This window comes from Engraulis encrasicolus, chromosome 8 (genome assembly GCF_034702125.1).
Source record: "Engraulis encrasicolus isolate BLACKSEA-1 chromosome 8, IST_EnEncr_1.0, whole genome shotgun sequence".
Lineage (NCBI taxonomy): Eukaryota > Metazoa > Chordata > Actinopteri > Clupeiformes > Engraulidae > Engraulis > Engraulis encrasicolus.
Genome location: NC_085864.1, coordinates 20,501,214 through 20,508,713, shown reverse-complemented (window position 1 = coordinate 20,508,713; position 7,500 = coordinate 20,501,214). Strand labels below are relative to the sequence as shown.

Sequence of the window (7,500 nt, the reverse complement as noted above, 5' to 3'; positions counted from 1 at the left end):
ACATACACCCAAGCATGGAGGACAAGGAACACGTATAATCAGGGTGGAGGCCAATGCATTTCTATGAATTTTAATTTGTATATTCGTGCACTTTTTGTCATTGCATAGAAAAATAGAATATCTGTCGGACTCGGGTCGGGCTCGGGCTTGAACCAAACAGTCATTGTGAAAATTGTAAGCAATCAGAGGAAACGTTTCAGTTCATGCAAACGGCAGTTTTGTGATTAAAAAATAAGTAATCGAATATGCATAAATGAAAATGTTGGTAGGCTACTCGTGCGAGTGATTATTATTGGCTGTATGCACGCGCCAGTTACCAGTGGCAACATGGACGCTCACTCCCAGTCAGCCGAGCAGGAATGCCGAGTCAACTTGCTTTCTTCCCAGACAGCAATTAGATTTGGGCCGGGTCCGTTTTCAAGTCAGCAGATCCGCATAGCAGTCACAGTTATTTTGCCGATCAGCGGCAGCTCCGATCCGGACCAGTAGTTTGACAGTCAGTTTTGAAGGCTCCTGGCGGAGGCGGGCCAGATAAGCAATCCGGACGCGCCATAATAAAATAATTCAGTCCGATTTGAAGGCGCGTGGCGGGTGCGGGCCACACAAAGCAATCCGGACGCGCCAAAACTGAATTTGTTCCCCAACTGTCACTTTGGAACCCTCAGAGAGAGAGACCGTTCTTCAGTTTACCTCAGCTGAACTCAACTATCCGCCTGTGTCGCGTCTCGTCCAACACTGCACTGTCGTGACTTGATCATTCAATGATGGTAAGTAATTATTTAACTTAATACTATGGTAGAAGTAAAATACACTCACACGCCGTCGCCACCACTATTTCAGCATTTTAGTCCAGTGAGTTAATTCCTCTGTTGTGTCGTGAAATGGCTTGGCCGAGCACTGAATCATAACACCGCAGCATCGCGCTAACTTGCTGCTGTCTTTGTGGCTGGCGGGCTGTGGTGGCATCATAAGCTTTTGATGAACCCACTCAAAATGTGTCATGATCGGGCTATTTGAGTCAATTTTAGCGGTATTGGCAGTAATGGTGATAATCTTTTATGAAGCTAACATCCCAAACATACCCTATCAACACGGGACAGAAACAAAGGTAGTTTCTAGTCGACTAGCACTACTACCGGTAGTTCTGTAACTAGGACCGCTGTGATTTGTATAACATTCGCCAAAAAAGCTAGGTATAGGTGCGAGTGTGATGTACATGATGTGTTCGATTATTTTCAATCAATTTCTGATGGCTTAATACTCACCGTATCCATGTTGTGCCGCCGACAGCAAACATTCTGTGTTGTGCTATTAGCTCACCTTGAGCTGAATTCATTTGACATCACGCAGTTTGTAACTCCTTGATTGTTGTAGCCTATTTACACAAATCCTAAATGGTCGTATTGTTAGTTTAATAACTGCATTGTGATATAGGCTATAACATGGATTAGGCTTCATCAAAATACTGTGAATTAAAGCTCATGCATGTTGTATGCAAAACGTTGAAACTTTTTTTGTCTTTCTTTTCCTCTTTGCTTTGGGTTGGGTAGAATTGTACGGTAGGTTCAGCCATTCCTTGATCGACCTGACACCAGCATTAGGCCTACTCGATGTGTATGAAGCAAGCTGCCTCTGCATCAAGTGAGGGAAGAAGCCGCCACTGAAAAGCTTTTTGGACTGTCATTTGAAGGTATGAGCCGAGAGTTGTAAACAGGAATGCCAATTGTACTAGGCCTATATTTTCACAGTGAAATCCCAATAGCTATTTATTATTCATAATTATTTATTCTTTTTCTGCTACAGGACACAAATGAAAGGACAGGAATTCTGCTCTGCGGCGTTGGTCTCACTATTTATTCAAGAAGCCCCTGGACACCACCAGAATGTATGAAGTAAGTTGTTTTTATGTTATGCATTAAAGCCCATGCATGCTGGCACGCCCCCCCCCCCTCTCACTCACACACACACACTTGTTGTACTGCACTCAATAAGAGCTTGCCTGATGCTGTTGTTTGGTGGCCTGAATGTGCATAGAATACCTACTGTCTACTTGAATAGGTTTATTGTATGTTCTATGTATTTCTATGAAAAACTTTCAACCTTTTGGCACAGTCATTCCTTGATCGACCTGGCATCAACATCGCTCGATGTGTATGAAGCTGCAAGTGAGAGAAGAAGCCGCCACTGAACACCTTTTTGGACTGTCATGTGAGTGTATGAGCTGACAATTTAACTTCTTTAACTGTTGATCCTGCTGAGACGTATGTAAGTGGCTTGATAATGTCTCATTTACACTAATGTATGTCAAGCTGGTCTTAGGCTAACAAGACTACCATGAAATCTTAAAAGTTTTGGACAGACGTCTCAATTTCACCATTGTGTTGTGCCATACTGGACAAGTATTACTTGCTCAGTTTTGACAACCTAATTCTATATTCTGCTGTGCAACTTGTGCACAAAATGATTCACAATTCTGCTCCACCACCTCTGAAAACTTTTATCCATCCTTGCTCTGAACAAATTAGCAGAACAACTAGATCTACCACCAGAGGAAATAGTAGCCTCCCAAGCCGGGTAACAGCATACATTTGCACAATCTGTTTTTGCAGAGCAACTAAATAATGGAATGCCCTTCCCACCCACATAAAAGGCATTACAAACTTTTATTCATTCTCACTTGGAGTGAAGAAATGGCTTTCATGTACCCAGTCTGGTCACCATTTTAGTGTGTGTGTGTGTGTGTGTGTGTGTGTGTGTGTGTGTGTGTGTGTGTGTGTGTGTGTGTGTGTTATATGTTTTCTTACCTGCCCAGGGAATGCAGATGGAAATTAGCTTTTAGCTATAATGTGGTGCAGGTCATCATTTTTTTTACTATGTAACTAATGTACTTTGCACATGGTCCCTGATGAAATAAACCAATAAACTAAACTAATTGTAAACATGGATGCCAATTGTACTAAATATTTTCACAGTGAAATCCCAATAACTATTATTCATAATTATTTATTCTTTTTGTGCTGTAGGACTGAAATGAAAGGACAGGACTTCTACTCTGCTGGGTCGGCCTCACTACATATTCAAGAAGCCCTCGGACGTCATCAGAATGTATTAAGTAAGTTGTTTTTATGTTATGCATTAAAGCCCATGCATGCTGGTGCGCACACTCTCTCACTCTCACTTACTCTCTCTCTCTCTCTCTCACACACACACACACACACACACACACACACACACACACACACACACACTTGTTGTACAACACTCAACCAGAACTTGCCTGATGCTGTTCTGTGGTGGCCTGAAAGTGCATGGAATACCTACTGTCTACTTGGCTAGGTTGACTGTATGTTCTGTGTACGGGGTCATGTTCCCACAGCCCATTGGTCCCACAGCTTATTCCTGCTGCTCCATGTTCCCACATTTTTAAGAAATTATTCAAATATACAGTGCACAGCAATAATGAGTATACCCTTGTTGAAAAGTAACATTTTGAACACACAAGTTATTCCCAAAACGCTCATAGAGTAAGTGTAATACAACATCTTTTGAGCTTACATAAGAAAATTAAGGCCAATTGTATAACTTAAATGACATATTTGCCCATTTTTGTGAAATTATGCTGGTGCAAAATTGAGTACACGCCTATCATAGTGTCTGAGAAGGGGCCGTGTTGGCCTGAATTGTCTCGAAATTTAAAGGGATTAAAAGGGAGGTCATTGTTGTGCGTTTTATCTTTGCCTTGCATTTAACTTTTACATTTTGAGTCTGCACCTGGCTATAATTGATGTGTGTGAGATTCGAATGAAATCCTATAGGGAGTATCATGATCTGTTTCAGTAGTTACAGTACATGTTGACAAGCATATTTCTTTTTGGTGAAATTCAGCTTCCTACTGTTGATGGCACCCACACAGCCCCAAGCCATGCCACTCCCACTACCATACTTGACTTTCAGCATGAGGCACTTTCCTTTGTACACATCGCTTTTTACCACCACACATGTTTGACACCATCTAAAGCCAATTTGTTTATCTTGATGTCATTAGATCAGAGGACATGGTTCCAGTAACCCATATCCTTAGTTTGTTTGACTCTGATGAGACCATGATAAACAAATTTGCATTTGATGCTGTCAAGCATGTGTGTCATTGACTGAAATGTTAAATACATCATTGCCGTGATTAAGGCGATTACATTTCTAACCAAATATTAAACATTGACATGTTATTTAGAAAGTCGAGAATTTTAACTGATTTGATATGACAATATGACCCGTTTCTTTTTTTCTGAAGAGAATGGTGATTTCATCACAATCTTCTAATTTTGTGAGTTACTTAATTCATGGTTTCTTGAAGCCAAAAATATGCAAGAATAAACAAATTATTGTCATAGTTTAAAATGTGGGTCGTGAATCTATAATCTATGAAAGTGTAACATTATTGATGGAATTATGGAAATAAATAAACATTTTCATGATATTCTAATTTTTTGGCCAGCACCTGTATGTGTCAGTTCATTCACAATCGTATGTAATTTGTGCCTGCACATACATCTGCATTAAGTCTAACGTTTCCCTTCTGCTTTGTGTGCTTTTTAATATCTTACAGTGTGAAGAGGCAACAAGGGAGAGATGAACGCTATCAAACATGTGGAGATGGATCTGGCAGCCGACCGCTTTGGCACACACCCAACAAGAAACAAAACAATAAAGAATACTAAAATGCATAATTTGTAAGCAGCTCATTTTTTAAAAACATTGTTTGCTCTTGCTTGAAGGTGCACTGTGTAAAATTGTGGCCAGAGTAGTTATTGCATCTATGGTGCTCATTGAAACTGTGCTGTCTACTGCTAATTTAGATTTTTGCATGAATACCAAAGTGTAGTGAGTTTTGCAGCTAAAATGTCTATTTCTGGAAATTCAAAATGGCGGACCATGGAGAAGATCCCTCTGAAAAGTGCAAATTTCCCAGTCATGTTGAATACTTTGGTGGTGGTAAATATCTGTTAAAAAGTTAACATTTGTGAATGGGCATAATGAATTCTGGAAATGAACAACTAAAAATATTCCACGTCCACCTTTAAAGGGGTAAGTTTATGCCACTATTTTGGGGCTTAATACAGTTAAAATCGTTGGCCAGGGTTTATATAGGTGGTAAAGTGTCTTATTTTTCATGTAAGCCGTTGTCTTCTTTTAAGACAAGTTAGAAGAGGAAGCATGTCGCTAAGCTAGTGAAAGTCAATGGATCCGTGTAGCATGTAGCAATGCTACATGGATGCATTGACTTTCACTAGTTTAGCGACATACTCCCTCTTTTAACTTGTCTTAAAGCAAGACAACGCTTCACATGAAAAATAAGACACTTTACCACCTTTATAAACCCCAGCCAACGATTTTAACTGTATTAAGCCCCAAAATAATGGCATATGCCTTTAAATACCCCTTTAATCCGGATCAGGTCCAGATAAGGCCCAGATAAGGTCCGGATATGGGCCAGATGAGCCCCAACTGTGTATTACGGATCAGGGCCAGATCATGGTCAGATGCATATTACGGACCTGGGCCAGATCTGGCCCAGGTCGGCCACAAATTCCAAACATGTGGATCGGACCTGGGCCAGATCCATTCCGGATCCATAATCCGGACCTGTTCCAGCTCAGCGCCATTGTAAAATAAGAAACCGGGCCAGACCAGGATTGCGGACCTGGCCCAAGTGCCTGCCAACATCTGTCACAGATCTGGGCCAGACCCATTTTGCTGTCTGGGTTAATAAGCGCCAAATACAGTTGTCAGTGAACGCGTGGTCTTTTGTTGTAGGCCTAGTGTAGGCCATGTTTTAGCATGCCTTCGGTGCTGTCTTAAATGTTGAACATAAAATGACGAAGTTTGTCACTGCATTGCTCGCCAAGGATTACATTTCCAGCAAGGGGTAGCAAGGAGCATCATATGGATTAAAGAAGACGCACACGCTACGTGGAGTTGCCTAAGGTAGGCGAAGAGGTTTCCTGTTACTACTTTGTCCGCTGTGACATTTCATGTCCTTCACGTAGGTTCTTAATTCTTGTCACTTTTACTGTAGCCTACAGTTGTAACTATGCGCGTGCAACCTTTCCTGATTTTATATTGACCGCATGGACATCAGGGGAAATGACATTCTCTTGGAGGGTCGAACAGGCTACTGTTCTTCGGGGTGAACTTATAGCCCATCCTTCTTAACGACAAGGAGTGGCATCTTCACCGGTTCGCGGGGATTTATTTGCACTAACAGTAACGTAACAAATGCGTCCATAGCCGCGCTGACTGCATCCAAACCGTATTCGTTAGTTTTCGCCTTTCTTATCCTCTCACGCCCCTCCCATGCATTTGATCACAGCACATAACATCTCGGGTATAACCGAAAGAAACATAAGGTGCGCTGTCACATGTATGCGTGTGTTTATACTTACTATGCGTGCGTAACTAAATTAGGCTACAGCAAATTGCCTCATCCTAGTTGCCTATCCTGGCTATTTATCACGTGCTATTTTGAGTATGAAGGAGGCCACATAGAAAATATTGCTTGCGCACAGGTTCTGTTGTTATTACAGTGGTCTCGGGCTTCGGACGGGTTCGGACACAAACATTTTAATTAGTCTCGGGCTCGGGTCGGGGTTGATCACTTTTCTGTCGGCTGAGGGCCGGGCTCGGACAGAAAAAACCGGCCCGAGCCACGCTCTACTACGTAAGTCTTTTCTGTTGTTTTTTTTACTTAGCAAGTATTCGGTCAGAAACGTTCCTCTGGGGACGCAGCACACATGCGTTGAGTTAAAAGTATATTAAAATTAAAGTAATATTGTATATATAATATATACAAATATAACTATATATTCTTAATCAATAAAAGGATCATAAAAATTGCATTTAAATGGCTTTAATGACATATTATTCTTGAGCTCAATGACGCTTCACTTCACTTATTCTGTCACACTGTCATCTGTTGTTGCACCATTGGGGCACCATTGGGGGATACCCCCTTCCACTGGTGAGGCATAAATGCAGTTTTGTTGTGTGTAGTGCGCACTTGTGTGCTGTGGAGTTCTGTATCACAATGACCATGGGAGTGGGAGATTCCTTGTGGGAGTTGGAGATTACCTTGTGGGTTTTCACTCTCTGCTTTCACTTTAATCAGGGAGAAAGGATAACCAAGCCATCACAGCATAATATATCAAGTATAGCCAATCCCTCCCAGTATAACGTATCAGGGAAAGCATAATCAGCATGATCAATTGAAGAGTTCTTTTCCACTAACACTATATCTACCATTTTTGACTTTTTGCATTTTAATACTGTATTGGAATTGACTGTTAAGAAGTCCTGTCATCTATATGTGAATTCTTGCCATTCAAATGTTTTGAGAACATACTTTTTAAACCTCTGTAAAAAAATAATTTTGCAATGCAATTCAATGGAATGCCCAATACAAAAATGTCAATTTCCCAACATTCTATAAAATGGATTTATCTC

General features: G+C 41.1%; 1 protein-coding gene and 1 long non-coding RNA gene across 2 annotated transcripts in view; both read left to right on the top strand.

Moving 5' to 3' along the window:
• LOC134454832 (neurobeachin-like) overlaps positions 1-7,500 on the top strand; it is a 716,394-nt gene that overhangs the window by 40,559 nt on the left and 668,335 nt on the right. The gene's annotated exons all lie outside the window — the stretch shown is intronic.
• On the top strand, positions 400-4,933 carry LOC134453573 (uncharacterized). The gene is made up of 6 exons (XR_010035661.1): positions 400-767; positions 1,551-1,690; positions 1,804-1,892; positions 2,113-2,208; positions 3,024-3,112; positions 4,607-4,933. It is a non-coding gene; the product is annotated as an uncharacterized LOC134453573 (long non-coding RNA).